Genomic DNA, 17,607 nt, shown 5'->3' with positions numbered 1-17,607 from the left:
TGAGCATTTACCCAAATGTTCACAAACATTACCATACTAAAGCTACCAACACAACTATGATTATTGCAGCATTATGTACCATAGCTAAGATATGGAACCAACCCAGATGCCCCTCAGTAGATGAATGGATCAAGAAACTGTGGTATACATACACAATGGAATTCTAATCCTCCAACAGAAAGAATGGCATTGCCTCTTTTGTTACAAAATGGAAAGACTTGGAAAAATTATATTAAGTGAAGTAAGGCAGGCCCAAAGAGACACAGGTCCCAAGGTTTCCCTTCTTTGCAATAACTAGTACATGTCTGAGACAAACAGAAACTGTCAGACAAGTTGATGTTAGGCGAAATTAACCCCAAGATAATGTTTAATTTAATAATTCAATGTTTTTTTTCTTTCTTGTGATTGTTTCCAACATATTTATAAGATGATTTCTCCGTTACTTTGTATATACCTCCCCCATGGTATAACCCTGCTTTCACTGTATTTGATGTCGGTATAATTTGTGGAGGTTAAAGGAAAAACCAATTTGCATAAATAGAGTTACAGGTGGACGCATTGCAACAATGAGATGTACAAGAGGTTATGTGGAAAAACGAACTTTGCAACTTTGGCAGTGAAGTGTGGGGTGGAAAGGGGAAGGGATGGGAAGGGGAAACAAAGGAGGAGGCAACAATGCTTGATAAGAAATGTACTCATGATCTTGCCCATGTAATTGTAACCCCTCTGTATGATATTTTCATAATAAAAAAATAGAAAGAAAGAAGGAAAGAAGGAAGGAAGGACGGAAAGAAAGAAGGAAGGAAGGAAGGAAGGAAGGAAGGAAGGAAGGAAGGAAGGAAGGAAGAAAGGTAGATATGTAGTAGCTTACCCATGTAATTGTAACCCCTCTGTATGGTATTTTCACAATAAAAAAAGTTTTAAAATAAAAAAATAGAAAAAATGTGAGAAAATATAGAAAAGAAAAGAAATTTAATAACAGGCGCTATTGAAGATGTTGCCAATAGGAATGTTATAACACCGTTGGTAACATAATATGACAAAAGATATAATATTATATGCCCATTACACACAAACAAATATTGGTGTTTGTTATGTTTATATTTACATATGATGAGTGTTTATCATGACACTACTTAGAAGCCTAGTTTCAGAACCAGGCTCCATTCCAATCAACACATGAATGGAAAAAGTGAATTGAGTAATACAGACATAATGGTGTCTTGAGCATGCAATTATATGTTTGAGTCAGAAATACGGGAGAAAGTGGAGATCATCGTGTTCAGTTAATCACACTGACAAATGCAGCAGTGGTATATACTGGACACCATGTGAAAAATGAAGCATACAACTTGTGGATGGGGAAGATATGGAAAAACTGGGTAACATTATAAAAACATAAATGTACTCATTACCTGACTTACATAATGGAAACTCCTCTGTACAACATATTTAAAATACACACAGACGGACAGACAGACACAGACAGACAGACAGACAGACAGACAGACAGACAGACAGACAGACAGACAGAGATGCATTAACACCCAACACAGATCCCCAAGTTTTCTCTCATTTTTTGAAATGTAGGGAGAAGAAGGCTTAGAGTACTAGAGTAGATATCATGAAATGAAGTAGAAATTGTTAGCTTCACCAGCAAGGAAACCTGACAAATGGTTAAGGCAACAAAAGCAAACTGCCCACATGCAGGAGATGGAGAAGCATGGAAAAGACAGAGGAAAAGGAAAAAGAGTAAAAGAGAAAGAGAGAGAAGGGGATTTGTGCTGAGCCAGGACCACAGCGGATGTGGAAATGACCACAGAGTCTGGGGAACTTCTCACTGTCCTATGGAGGTGTGACCAGGGTGGATGAAGAAGTCACCAAGGAGTGTGGGGTCCTTTACTGAATCAGTCAGGTGACTGACAGGTGATGACTGGTTTCAGGCAGGTGAAGAGGAAGTGGGGAGGGCGTGTTCTCTTGGACAGATTTAACAGAAATAGAGTAATAGATGAAGAGAACAGGATAAATGTTTGTCTTCTGAGCCAGCCACAGGTGGCTCATACTGGTCATCTTGGGTATAGAAGCAACAAAGATTTTTACTTCAGCACCCAAGTCAGGCTAGGCCCCAGCACTGATGCTCTTGCAAGGTCTTGCTGGCTACCAACACCAAATAGTGTTTGCATCCTTACTTTTACAACTTACATTTGCCAAGCCCTTCCTTATAAATGTATGCAGCCAGTTCACCGAACCAGCCACCATTGTGTACTCTGTGCAGACAGAACCCTATGTGGTGACCTTGGTTTCACTATTATGAGGAAATAATAGAGAAGACAGATAGGGAGAGGTGAACAGAGCTGGCACCACACAGTTGTACAAGTGGTAACAAGAATTCCCAGAGCACTCTGACATGATGGGGACACAGCAGAGCAAGACCCATTCATACACCCACAGCTACCAGGATCCTCAATGGGGAAGCCTGTTATGTTCCCAGAAAGTCACAGATCATAGAACATCTCTGTCTAACAGTGGAACACCACAATATATTGATAGGTACAGTCTGATGGTCAAGGACATGCAAGCACTGAAGAAGTTCAAGGTTCAGAGTGCAAATATCCACTTCGATATGTGCATTGACCTTGAAGTATTGATCTGTAATAGTTGAATTCAGGGAGACTGTTGGCAACACCACCAGCAGTAAATAAATGCATTAACCACTTCTGGATACTTATGCATGTGCAATTGATATGGAAACCTGAATGGTTCATTTCAGCAAAGTTCTGTGGCTCACTTGGCCATGGATTGTGAGGCTGTCGATCCTTATGTTTGACAGTGCTCCAATAACTCTCATTGGGCCTTTTCTGGCAATGGCACTCTATGACCATTTGACCTTCACATGGCATCTTCTGGTGTCATCCATTCCGATCATCCCTAGTGACACTAGATTTTGTGAGCTGTTTTCTGTTCAACTTTTTGCTTTCAAACAAATTTGTGAACAACTCAACGAGAAAGGATTTCTTCACTGGAGTTTCATTATCTACAGTCTTGGATGAAATCACGGTCCTGAGGAAGTGGAGAGGAAGATTGTACACATGTTTTCTAACTTTTGTTTTGACCTTGAAGCTGGACCCCAGATGCAGAGCCAGAGGGCAGAATGGGCTCTGTATTCCTCTAGGATTGTGGATGCCTTCCAGGTAACAACAAGCCACAAAAACTGAAGATCCATTTAGACACCTACCTGACACAGAAATCAGAGTCTGCATCCAGAATCACAGCTCCAGATCAAAGCAGCAACAATGTTCCCAGTGGCTCTGACACTGCTTCTCCTCCAGTGTCCACACCTGGTCAGTTCCTCTGAAGACGGCTGACAGATTTGCACAGAGAAATCTGTGGTACACAGCAGGGGAGATGTGGTCATTGCTGGATTTTACCCCCTCTATTCTTGGGAATTCTTCTTTCAAAGCTTGAATGACCCTCCCCTAAAGCAACAGAATATTCAGTAAGTGATTTCTTGGGTTTCCTTAAATTGTGAATTTTATGTTTGAGTTGGTCAGAGGTGGAGGGAGTTTGGACACGATCACTGATGTGCTCTGCATCTTCTACACTGCCCTCACTACAACAGCTCTACTTCATTTCAGATTTTCCTGATGAATATTTTTCTTTTATCCACTGGTACAGAGTTTTCTGTCTGTCTTCCATTCCACTCCACTTTCCAGAGATGTCCGACCACCCCACTATCACTGTGACTCCTCTACTCATCACTGTTAATCAGGTTCACTGGGGTGACCAAGAGTCCATACAAAGACACAATGTCCCCATCCATAGTGCAAAGACCAGGGAATCTTCAATCAATTCTGTACTTTACACTTTTCAAAACAGGACCAATGTTTGGACCTCCTTCATAGCAACCTTTGTTAAGATAGACATGCAGTGTTTGCTTCTGGGGCTATTTCATGTCAGCAAAGCTCTGGGAATGGGGAGCTGCTGGTCAGATCAGTAATAAGAGATTCAAGACATGTTTGATTTTTCCCCTTAACTAATGTAAGCAAATGTCTGCCCTGATGTCCATGTCTTGACTTGTGTCCAATGTCTTTCCCAGAAGCTCTGCTTCCATTCCTCGTCCTCCAACATCTTTCTAGGCTTATTTATTTTTGCCTGCTCATAACTTCCTAAACTTGACTTGAATGTTTTTTTCATATATATTGTCAGTAATGGGTCTTGAACTCTGGGCTTCGATGCTGCCCCTGTGCTATTCAGCTTAAGGCAAGTGGTCTACTGCTCGCGCCACAGTGCCACTTCCAATTTATTGGTGGTTTATTAGAGATAATAGTCTCATGTACTCTCCTGCCTTGGCTGGCTCTGAACCCTGATCCTCAGATCTCACCCTCGTGAGTAAATAGAATGACAGGCCTGAGCAAAGGTGCCTGGCTTTTTCATATGTTTTGTACACACTTTCATTCATGCATTTGACCCAGGTGAGCTCACTACTTTCAGATCTATAGAATTCTCTGTAAACTAGGGAAGTCATGGATGAATCTTCTCAGACAAGTTATGTGGAAACACCCTGTTTGGGGTTGGTTTAGGAGAGGAATACTTTATTGAATGAGAGGTATGTGAAGGATATTGAAGCCAACTGAACCTAGTGAGGATGTGAGTGAGAAAGATGGGGCTCATGTGTAAACCTAGCATTAGAAGCATACCTAATGGGAGGTGGCAGATGTCAGAGCTATCCTCTTCTCTGTCCATTCTCTAATTGAGCTGTGGTGTGTGTGTGTGTGTGTGTGTGTGTGTGTGTGTGTGTGTTTGTGTGTGTGTGTGTGAGTGTGTATGTTCACACATACTCTGATACTCAGGCGTCATCTCAAGTACTGATGGCTCTCCCTTAGCATTTTTTCTCTCATGGCTGGCACTCGACCGCTTGACCTACTGCTCTGCACCAGTTATGTTGAGTTGCTTGCACATAAGACTGTCACAGACATTCCTGCCCAAACTGACTACAAAACATAATTCTCCTATATCAGCCTCCTTAGTAGTTATAATTACAGGCCTTAGCCACCAGTTCCCTATTCATATTTAATATTACTCACATTCTAGCTGTGAAGCTTGAGAGTTAAATTGTACACAAGTACTTCAGCAAACATCCATGAGAGTTGAGATTCTATGAGAATTTCCCCAAAATTTCATTCATATTGGCATGTGATACAATCAGGCCTTTGAACTGTATCGGATTTATACCAGTGGTCTGGCTTTTTGCCTGTCTTTCCAGAAATTCCAGGCAGGCTTCAGTGTTCCTGAGTCTGTAGTGACTTCCACAATTGCACCACTAGAAGGAGCACAAGCCTTGAGGGAAGTCAGCTGTGAGGTGATAAACCACTTCAGTACAAGAGAAAACCAAAGGCAATTTTGGTGACAAATACTCTGTGGTTCTAAATACTTCGAGATAACTCTAATGAGTCATGGTCCAAGTATGCCTCCTCCTGTGTGCACAGGGGGAACATATGCTTCTTCCACAGGGAATGGCCTTGTGAGTGGATTCTGCCTAGCAGTGGCAAGATTTGTGTGCTAGACCAGGCCTTAGTCACAGCGGTGGACACCAGAATTCTATTATACCTGGAAGACAAACCAGCAGGGTCACCAAAACAGATGAAGGTTAATGAAGTTTCCCTCTAAAAGTAGGGACTCTTCACTTTTATCCTGGACTTTGATGGCAGAAGAGGAAAATTTACACAAATAACAACCGTAAGAACATGTGGCAGAGTTTTACTGAGTAAGGAAGCAAACAAACAAGCAGGTAGACAAACAGGAAACAGAAAGGCAAAGACACACTCTAACTGAGGAGAGGCACACAGCTCTTGGGCTGTAAGGGGTACCCAGATAGTAAAGGCAGAAGGTCTGAATGAAAAATTACACAAACATAGGTTTGTCATCTTTGCACTAATCACTCCTGGTGTTACACTTTCTAAGTTTCTGTATGTTTTGGCCATTCTTTCCAGATGATTATCCTTGAGGGAAGGAAGGTGTGTTCTTGTCTACATTTGGGGTAGAACATTGCTAAAGTTTGGGGGACCATCTTCGAGGAAGGTGTACACACAACAAGACAACTGCAAATTCATATGATGAGAAATGCATCTCTCAGGAAGGAATGCAACCTGTCGTTTCTCTTTGAAGTAAACATAGTAGCCCTGTGTTTCTAAAACACATGTTTCTGAGTTGCCTTCACTAGGGCTCATTTTTTCCCATAATTTATCCAGCTTCTTTTTGTGCTCAATGACTTTCATCCCTTCATCTTAAAATATGAAGATGGATGAATACCTCTCTATTTACAGTGAGCTTAGCAAACCTCATTTTTTACTATCTATTCTACTTCATTTTCTCCTAAATGACTTCATTCCTTTAACATTAAGGGAAGTAGATGGACAAGCTTTAAGCTTGAGTTTTTGAATTTCTGTCATGCATTAACCAGGCCTCATTTTCCATAGCCTATCCTGCCTGAGTACAACATCCTAAGTCCACTACAATCAAGACCAATACAGTGCTAGGTGAGCACTAAGATTGACTCAGTTTGAATGTGGTTGAGGTGAATTCCTGGGCCAAGATGGCCACAACCATACCCAATTAGTGGTAGCTAGACTAGAATTCATACTGTCTGGTGGGAGATGACTCCCCAGTACTGAGATGATTATAGAGTTCTGCCAGAGGCTGCCCTGGCTATGGGGTCATGGCAAAGTTCTAGTGCTATCACATGTCCCACACTAAGCTCTGGGACAAGATCACAATCTTAATTCCCTGTCCAACCCCTGGGAATTAGAATGGAGAACCATGCTGTGTCACAGCAGCTTGGTAAAGTTTGCAAAGAAGACAGCTTGGCATGGGTGGCTGATGCCTGTAATCATAGCTACTTAGGAAGCTGAGATCTGAGTACCAGGGTTCAAAGCCATCCCAGGCAGGAAATTCCATGAGACTTTTATCTCCAAATAAAACATCAGAAAAACCAGAAGTGGCACAGTGGTAGAGCGCTAGCCTTGAACTGAAGAATTCAGGGACAGATCCATGGCCTAGAGTTCAAGCACTACAACTGACAAAATAAAACAAAAAACAAAACAAAGGAAGCCACAGGGCCATCTTTGTGAACACCGTCATACACTCAGGCTCAATCTCCCATCCAGAAAGCCAAACTGTCATGTGGCCCACACTCCAGCTTATGGTGCTATAGACCAGTGCACATTAGTTTCCTAGAGCAACCTAAGTTTCTGCCTGGTCTCATGTTGAGCACTATCTTTCTAGGGCAATGGTCCTTGAGATTCTTCAATGTGCAACAAGACTAGGACTGAGCCAGATATCAATACAGTCACATAGCAACAGTGGCTTCACAAGGCTAAGCAGGAAGACAGGTGTCACCCTACTTCAACCATGGTGGAAACTGATGGAATGGCATTTGGTTCTGCCTCAGGGACCTTCCAACACGTCCTGAAAGATTCCAATGGAAGCTGGGGTGCCATGACCAAGAGTGCCTCTAGTTTATTCTGGATTATTGGTCCAAACATGACATGCCTGACACAGGGTTCTAAGAAAAACCCTGACCCACTCTTATGCCCTCTTCACTGGGGGGGTGTATTCCGTAACTGCTGTCATTCACAAGATTGGAGGAGGGAGGTTGTGACAGTGTCTTCCTTCTCTGTCCTAAACCAGTTCTAGAGGCACAATCTAAATGTCTGGACACAAGAGTAGACACTATAACCACTTCCCAAGCACTGGTGCAGGATACAGGGATGGTGCTAAGATTGAACTTTAATTCTCTCCCTCCCGGCAATGTTGGAGATTTTCTGTACTTAATGAGCTACTAATGCTGTTGTATGGGAGACACAGGGAGGCAGCTTCTTTCTTCCTTTTCTCACACATCTTTTTCTGTTGTTTTGTTCCCCTAGAGAAGAACTCTCCAGTCCAAACCCCATGACTCTTCTCTCTTCTTTGTTGGGTGAGGCAATCTTCAGGCTCTCTCTCCCTCAGTTGCCATTTTGCACTGCCTCTGAGGAATTCCCTTGAATGATGGCATTCTCTTAGTCAGATTAGTGTGCCTCTACCACATACATGAATTCAATTTCTTTGTTTTCTTTAATTTTCTTACAAGGTAAGATTCACTTCTTTGCAAACGGGTGCACAATCGGCAAAGTCTGGCAAGAAAGCACAGAGACAAGGCAGCCTGTTTGCTATTTACTGCTGAGACAGCAGGTACTCCCTCTCTGCTCATATTGGTCAAACTCAGTTGGACAATTCTGCTCCCAATTTAAATTGTATTTCTAAGAGTTTTTTCATATGTGTACAGCTAATTCAAGGTACTTAATGACTTGGGATGTGAGCTGGGCATGCCCCTGTGTTGCAACGGACAGCAATGTTCTTCACATAGCCATATGTGCAAGAGAGGAAAAACCACTTTGCTCATCCCCCCTTCCTCTCTACAATCTCAAAAGAACAGTCACATCATGTATGCTGATCTAGTCCGGTTTAGGAGTTCTCTCAATTCTTAGACTCCAAATTAGAATTCCATCCTGTTGGAAGAAAGGATCTACACATACTACTGTGGGTAGAGATAAGCATTTGATTCAAAAACGTCATGAGATTTGCAGTTAATCATTTGTGATAAGCATATAACTACCCAAAATTTGTGACCTTTGTGCAGGATCAACTTAAAGAAATACCAATTGCTTCTCACCCTGCTGCTGGCTCTGGAGGAAATCAACAAGAATCCCCATCTGCTACCCAACATGACTCTGGGGTTTGAGATCTATAGTGCACATTACTCAGGTACTGATCTGTTAGAGGAGTCTCTCATCTGTCTGTCTGGGATAAATAAAAACAGCCCCAATTACACCTGCAGAAGAGCCAGCATAGTTTTAGCAGTACTCACAGGAACCTCAAGCACATGTGTTCCAATTGGGACACTGCTGGACCTCTACAAACTTCCACAGGTGAGGCTGGGAAAGGTGGGCAGATATGAAGCTATGTCCACATGGACTCTGTCCTGGACAGGCTGAAGAGGTATTATCATGATCCCTTCCAAATGCATAATCTCACAGGGAATAGACTCCATAAGTGGATGGAACATACACATTTTCTTTGCTCTAAATAAAAGGAGAGGTTTTGAGAGAGGAAAGGATGATCCAAAGCTCTGAGCCTTATCCATACATGTATACAAAGTGCTTGGAACATGGAAGATGACTTTGCAAATGGGATAAGCAAACTTTTGCTCCTCCCCTTGCCAGTTGTTGTTTAGATTACATCGGGACTGAGACTTGCCTATTACCATCCTCTTCCTGGTGTTGTGTTCATTTATTCCCTGTAGTTTACTTTTGGGACTTTTGATCCTCTCCTGAGTGATCATGGAAAGTTTGGGACTGTCTATCAGATGGCTGCCAAAGACTCAGATCTAGCCCTGGCCATGGTCTCTTTGATGCTTCATTTCAGCTGGACCTGGGTGAGACTGTTCATTACTGAAGACAACTATGGTGTGTGGTTCTTCTCAGAATTGAGAGAAGAGATGGGCAAGAGTAGAGTCTGTTTTGCCTTTGAGAATATTTCTTAAAATGCCTTTACAGATTACTCAAATGATCTATGGAAGTATATCAACCAATGTGATTATCATTTATGGGGACAGTAAATTTCTACTAAGCTTTATTGTTAAATTTGGGCACATTTCAATTACAAGGAAAGTCTGGGTCATGAACTCACTCTATGATGATGTCACCATTGGTAAAAGATATTTTCTGATCCACTCTTTCATGCATCTCTCACCTTTTCTCATCATCATAGAAACACTTCTCTCTTCACCAATTTTATTCTGACAGATACTTTGTCAAATAACTTAGGAAATAATTCCCTTCCTAGGTCATGGGTTCCGTCTCTTATAGCCTACTGATTAAGTCTGATTGCAGAGACTTGGAGCACTTTTCATACAATGCCACACTGCATTGGTTGCTGAGGCACATTTTTGACATGACAATGTCAGAAGAGAGTTACAACATGTATAATGCTGTGTATGCCTTGGCCCACGCCCTCCACCAGATGTTTCTTCGTCACATGGAAGAGCCACCAGTGCACAATGGTCAACCAAGGGTATTTCTCTCTTCACAGGTAATGGCTTTGCTTTTGGGTGACCTACTCTAGGCATATAGACTTTCTTTTTTTTAATTTAATTTTATTTTATTTGTGAACATACTGTACAGAGGAGTTACAATTACAAGGGCAGGATAATGCGTACAATTTTTACCAAGCATTGCAGCCTCCTCCTTTGTTTACCCTTCACATCTCTTCCCAGCCTCCCCTTTCCCCCCCCAATGGCATATAGACTTTCTATAGAAGCTTTCATAGCAGATGGAATTAGGTCATCTGGCTCCATTTTGGAAAATACAAGAAACATTGGGCCTGTTATGCGCTACATGAGTGAATGTAGAGCTGTGAAGACAATGTTCTTGAAGAATGCTGCATCCATGAAAAGGAAGAGCTGTGTCTTCTGTTCTCATCCTCACTATGTGTGGAAAAACCCATCTCCTTTTCAATATATCCAAATTGTCCTTGTAACTTTTCATTTTTTATTTTTATTTATTTATTTATTTTGCTCATGTGGTGCTGAGGAATTGAACCCAGGGCCTCAGGTATGCAAGGCAAGCGCTCTACCACTGAGCCAACTTCCCAGCCCCCTTGTAACTTTTTAAAATAAACGATCAAGGTGAAAATTCTTGAAAACCTAATATTGTCTGGACACAAGTGGCTCATACCTGTGGCTTACTCCTGACTATAATTAACTATCAAAAAGCCAGAAGTGGAGCTGTGGCTCAATGGATAGAATACATATTTGAAAAGAAAATAAACCACCTCAATTTGAATGCCTAAGCCTTGAGTTTGCGTCACAGAATAGACACACACACACACACACACACACACACACACACACACACACACACACACACACCAAAAGGAACTAAGTCTTGCTTAAAGTAGTCTTTCATAGTTCTCATAAATATTTTACTAATCTACTTAGTTTATTGTTCACCTTATTTCAGACTGACTCTCTGATCACAATCATAAAATAAGTGATGGAAATGCAATTTAGAGAGTCGTTGAGGTCTGTCATATGATAATTCATTATTTTGTTGGATGTGGCTAGAGTTGCATTCCCTTGAAATTGAGTTTCTACATCCCATCCAGGATACCCAGATTTTAGAACTTGGTAACACTTTAGTCTGCTGTGGGCCTGCATTTGATACAGTTGGTTGGATTCTTGTGGTGTGTGTGAATCAGGGGATTGGAATGAAGAGTAATCCATTGTTCTGGGGTTTTGTGATAACACTTGGAAGCATTTCACCATACTATAATGTGTCCCTTTTAGCTGCATCCTCTTTTGAAGAAGATCCAATTCACCAAGCCTGTTGGAGACAAAGTGGTTTTGAATGAGGAAAGGAAATTGGAAGCAGACTCCATCAGAAAGACTGACATTGCCCCATTTGTTAGGAAATGGAAAAACTTGGAAAAAAATATATTAAGTGAAGTAAGCCAGGCCCAAAGAAACATAGGTCCCATGGTTCCCCTTATTTGCAATATCTAGTATATGTGTGAGTCAAGCGGAAAAGGTGAGATAATGTGATTTTAAGAGAATGAACCCTTAGATATGTATTTTAATGTTTTTTTTCTTTCATGCATGTGTTTCTAACTCATTTATAAGATTACTTCCGTGTTGCTTTGTATGTCCCTCCCCCACAGTATAATCCCTGCTTTCACTATATTTGATGTCAGTATAACTTGTGGAGGAGATGTGGAAAAACAAGTCGTTTAAGGTACAGGTGGACCTGTTGCAACAATGAGAAGTACAAGTTGTCATGTCCAAAACGAGCTTTACAATATCGGTGCAGGGGGGGACCCGAGGGGGGAGAAGGATTGGGACTGGGGGGCAGAGGGGAGGCTGGGAAGGGATGTGAAGGGTAAACAAAGGAGGAGGCAGCAATGCTTGGTAAGAAATGTATGCATTATCCTGCCCATGTAATTGAACCCCTCTGTACAGTATGTTTACAAATAAAATAAAATTAAATTAAATTAAAAAAAAGAAATTAGAGGCAGAGTATGACATTAAGAGCTTTTGGAATTTTCCAGAAGGTCTGGGACAAAGGATGAAAGTTGGCAAGCTTTCTCCATCTAGGCCACATGGTCAACAACTGATTGTGTTTGAAAATCTGATAGAGTGGCCCATAGGAATCACCAAGGTGAGTCATTTCTACTTTTTTTACTCTCTCCTTTAAAAAAAATGTATTGTTTTAGAAAGTAGTTGTAGAAAGTGCTTACAATTTCCTAAGTCAGGTTATAATCACAATGCTTGTAGACAGTGCCACCACATCCTTATTTCTTCCCCAGAGTTGGTTGTTTCTAACCATAATGGCATGATCTATGTATAAATAAGCAATAAGCTTACCCTTTTTCAAAGTTTGTTCAATAAAATTATGGTTCACTCGTGTACTTTTCACCACTTCCTGTTTCTGGAAGTTTCTTACTAACAGATTCTTGGAGGGAATAGGGGAACATTTCATTATCAATATGTTGTTCTGTGTTTTCATAGTGAATATCATAAAAGCTAAATGCCACCTGTGAATCATCTTCCCAACACTGTGACCAAATACCTGAGGGAATCAAATAAGAAGGCAGAAGGGCTTGCTTTGCTTCTGCCTGGATTTCAGACCATTACTGGGTAGATTGTTGCTTTTGGATCTGTGTTGACAGAGATTGTAATGAAAGGAGCATCTGCCAGTGAAGTTCACCCACCTCATGGCAGCTGGGAAGTCAAGAAAGAGAGATGTGAATAACCCTGGGTACAGCAGCACATTCAAAGCACTTAGCCATGCTTTAGAGTGTGGATTTGAAGTTTCCCTGAGTGATTTTCTTCTCAGGAGAAAAAACACATCATTACCTGAATACAAGAACGGGATGCAGGATTAATTCCCATTTCCTAATTTCCTAGAATTAACACCCACCTCTTCAAGGCTCCATGGCTTCCTGATAGCATGAGGGGCTGGATGTCGAGGCCCCTTATATACTACAGGACATGTTACATGAAACTGTAAGAAGGCTTAATCAATTCATTGCTTATATGTATTTAAAGATTTTGTGTTTTGATGATCATTTTCCCTAAAGTACTGGAGTGTCTGGGATGTCAGATAAAAGGATGAATTGTCATTACCCTTCATCTGAATGATCCCATACTCCTCAGTCTGTCTGCACTGAGAGCTGTGGTCCTGGATTCAAGAAGGTCTCTCTGGAGGGAAATGCTACCTGTTGCTTTGACTGCATTCTTTGCCCAGAGAATGAGATTTCTAATGCAACAGTTGAGTCTGTGACTTATAGAGAAATTCCCCATCTCTCCTTCTTAACCTTCAGTCCATCCAAATCAGTGGAATGATACACAGTAAAACAGCAAGAACACACATGCGCCTTCACCCAAAGTTCTATGACTACCATTAACCATACCTCTCCTTAGAAGAAACAACCCACTGCCCCTCCATTACAATACCCTGTTCATCTCTCCTCAGTCACATGTTTTTGTATTTAATGAAAATATATAAAAAGAAAATATCAAGGATTAGTTGTTGATGTTTCATATGACATGCAAATCTAAATGGAATTGTGGATGTAACACAGACTTTCATTTGTGAATGCTCATTGCCACTGTTTCCTAATTAAATGTTATTTTCTATTTAGCATACCTAGTAATACAAGGGGCTTTGGGTGTTTGGGGTTTTTTTTGTTATGATCACTCCATATCTGACAATGGCACTAGGTTCACTATCAATTACTCAAATATCATTGATTCAGAAGTAGTTCACCATCTCCATTTTGTGTCTCTTCTCCCTCCTCAAGCTGATCTCTCTGAGATCCCCACATATCAGTGAAGGAACGTTGTTCTTTTTTAATACATTTTTATTATTGAAATCCTGTACAGAGGGGTTACATTTACATAGGTAAGGAAATGAGTAGATTTCTTATTGAGTAGTGTTGCCTCCTCCTTTGTTTTTTTCCTACCATCCCTTCCTTCCAAACTCCCCAACTTATCCTCCCATAGATCAAATGCCCAGGAAGTTTGTGTTTGGGGTAAGTAGTAGGTTGAATTTTGTATTAAACCTTCTTTTTAAATTGAAGTGCTTGGGCTGATTTTATATTTTCCATTATTTTTTGAATGAGTAAGAGAGAGCCAGAGTTGTATGACCAGTCAAGAATGCAGCATGATGGCTAGGTAATTATATATCACACCTGTAATCCAAGCGACTCAGGCAATTGAGATTTGAGGATGCAATGATGCAATGATGGGCAGGAAACTCAGTAAAAACCTTTTCCACAATTAAGTATCAAAAGAACTGGAATTCAGTTGTAACTCAAATGGTAGAGTGGTAGTTTTGAATATGAATACTCTGGAAAAATTCCTAGGGGCAGAGTTCAAGTAGTGGATGAATCACAGACAAAGAAAGGAAAGAAAGAAAGAAAGAAAGAAAGAAAGAAAGAAAGAAAGAAAGAAAGAAAGAAAGAAAGAAAGAAAGAAAGAAAGAAAGAAAGAAAGAAAGAAAGAAAGAAGGAAGGAAGGACGGAAGGAAGGAAGGAAGGAAGGAAGGAAGGAAGGAAGGAAGGAAGGAAGGAAGGAAAGAAGAAAGGAAGGAAGGAAGGAAGGAAAGAAAGGAAGAAAGGAAAGGAAGGAAGAAAGTAAAGGAAGGAAGGAAGGAAGGAAGGAAGGAAGGAAGGAAGGAAGGAAGAGAGAGGGAGGGAGAAAGAAAGAAAGAAAGAAAGAAAGAAAGAAAGAAAGAAAGAAAGAAAGAAAGAAAGAGCAAGAGAGAAAGAGAAAGAAAGAAAGAAAAAGAGAGAAAGAAAAAGAGAGAAAGAAAGAGACAGAGTAAGAAAGAGAGAGGGACAAAGATGAGAGGGAATGAGGGAGGAAAGGACAGAAGGAAGGGAAATAAACAGAAAAAAGAGAAAGGGAAGACGGAAAGAAAAAGAAATGTGTGAAAGAAAGAGAATCCACATGAATATGTTTTGATATAGAGAATTGTACTAGTTGGTATTGAGAGCAATACAGGTCAACTGGTGAATCAGGGAAAATGAGCAGCTTGAGTAGAGGAGGATGTGAGGAAAGAGAAATATGGAACCCAGACTAATTCTCACTCCTCACCAGACATGGAACAGTGTGTCAGGTGTGCAGATAATTAGTTTGCCAACACCCAGAGAAACCACTGCCTCATGAAAACTGAGATATTCCTTGCTTATGAAGACCCCTTGGGCATGGCTCTGGTCTGTAGCTGCTGTTCTTGGGGTGTTTATCAAGCACCAAGACACCCCTATTGTCAAGGCCAATAACCGGGCCCTCAGCTACATCCTGCTCATCTCCCTCACCTGCTGCTTCCTCTGCTCCTTGCTCTAACTTGTCTGTCCCAACACAGCCACTTGCATCCTCCAGCACACCACATTCGCAGTGATCTTCACTGTGGCTGTCTCCACGGTCCTGGCCAAGATCATCACCGTGGTTCGGGCCTTCACACTGACTGCTCCAGAAAAAAGCGTGAGACCGTGGCTGGTGTCCAGGGCTCCTAACCTCATTATCCCCATCTGCACCCTCATCTAAGTGACTCTCTGTGGTCTCTGGCTGGGAATCTCTCCTCCTTTTGTGGACATAGGTGTACACTCTGAACATGGCCACACCTTCATCCTGTGCAACAAGGGCTCCCTCATCGCTTTCTACTCTGTCCTGGGGTACCTGGGTGCCCTGGCCCTGGCCAGTTTCACTGTGGCTTTTCTGGCCAGGAACCTGCATGACACCTTCAATTAGGCCACGTTCCTGACCTTCAGCATGCTGATGTTCTGCCGTGTGTGGCTCACCTTGCTGCCTGTCTACCAAAGTACCAAGGGAAAGGTCATGGTGGCCGTGGAGGTCTTCTCCATCTTGGCCTCCAGTGGAAGCCTCCTGAGCTGCATCTTTGCCCCCAAGTGTTACATCCTCTTGATAAGACCCGAGAGAAATTCACTGCACAGGTTTAGGGAGAGACCAACTGAAAGAAATAAATCTTAAGATGGACATAAATTTTGTCTAGGATGCTTGGAGGTTCTGAGACAAATCTATACATTTTTGGCAGTCAAAAACCATTTTAACTCATTCATTTTGCAGGTTATGTTAGAGTTAGAGCAAGATTCCAACGAGACTGTCTAAATTTGTATTTCCTCCTGGATATCGTTTGCTTCCTCCAATGTAATCTTCCTTTTATGCGATCAATCATCCATTTGATTACAAATCTACTGTGATTCTTCCTTTCCCTATAAGTAAGTTATAACACTGCTTGAATATCACTATATTGCTCAGTTCACTGATATATGAACATCCATTTTTGTGAAAGTTTCCATGCTTTGATTACAGTTACTTGAGTATATTTTCTGAGCTACTAGTGTATTTCTGTTCAAATATTTGCTGTTCTGCAATATTACTGAGTGTATTTTCCTAGGAAATACCTCTCCCTCTCTCCCTCCATACCTCTGTCTTCCTCTCCTCCTCTGTACACTGCCCCCCCCCGTCTCTCTATCCTCCAGAATTTTAGATCAGGGTATTAAGCAGCACCAGTTTCCCATGGGAATCTCTATGAGTACATTTTTCTGGCAAAGGGTCATGGCATCAACGTGACTTAAGATGAACCACTGGTGGAATAGTTTGTTTATTGATCATTATTCCTCACTGGAAGTTGAAGGTACAGAGTGCATGATGGTCTGAGCTGAGCCTAGTCACCTCAGTCTCTAAGTATCGTCAATAGTAATAGATAGAAAAAGAGTAAAGGATCCCAAAACAGGGGGAAATACATTAGACCATGCTCAGACTCAATATCTAGTCATGTTCTTTAAATAGTACAAGAGAAGGAACAATTCAACCACTCAGAAGGCTCCTTGAAGAAATCAGAATGTGTAGCCTGCTTATTTGGACTTGAGGCTCCTTCACTTGCCATTTATCTTGTGTTTCTATGGCTTGTTCTATCCCACTTGGAATTGGCAACAGACCAGTCAATGAAAAACCTAGAGGATAGTCCTCAAAATGCTCTAGAAACACTACTGGCAATCATGCTGAATGAAAAGGGCCCGTTTGGTGACAGAGTGCAAGGGAAAGTCTATAAGGGAAAAAATGGGAATCCAGAGGTGAAAGAAATTAAAGAAGGCCAAGAAGAGCCAGATGCTCTTAGTTGGACAGACACAGGTGGTAATTGAAGAGGTCCTGAATTCTGCAGGGAGGTATAGCTCATCCCTGATGAGAAATAATGATCCCTAGGTGTGACTAACATCTGGCACAACTGAGCTGAGTCTTTCAAGGCTCTGTAGCCACAAGAAGCAAGAGGATTAAGAAGGTGAGTGGAATGCTTGGTATTTACATTTTTACTAATTCTTAAAAGATATTTATTACTCTTGTCAACTTAAAAAATGTTTTTGGTTATTATAAAGGGGATATAGGGGGGTTACAGTTACATAAGTCAGGTAAAGAATACATTTCTTTTTGGACAATGTCACCTCTTTCCTTGCTCTTTCCCAGATTCTTCCATTTTTCACACACAAAAGTTA

At 41.4% G+C, this 17,607-nt stretch overlaps 1 pseudogene; it reads left to right on the top strand.

Moving 5' to 3' along the window:
- The first annotated feature begins 2,410 nt into the window (after positions 1 to 2,410).
- Positions 2,411 to 16,084, top strand: LOC138813636 (vomeronasal type-2 receptor 116-like; annotated as a pseudogene).
- Positions 16,085 to 17,607: the final 1,523 nt, after the last annotated feature.

The sequence above is a fragment of the Dipodomys merriami genome, unplaced genomic scaffold, assembly GCF_024711535.1.
Source record: "Dipodomys merriami isolate MVZ:Mamm:240054 unplaced genomic scaffold, mDipMer1.0.p SCAF_6, whole genome shotgun sequence".
Taxonomy (NCBI): domain Eukaryota; kingdom Metazoa; phylum Chordata; class Mammalia; order Rodentia; family Heteromyidae; genus Dipodomys; species Dipodomys merriami.
Note: the sequence above shows the minus strand (reverse complement) of the source record. Positions and strands in the feature narration are given on the sequence as shown.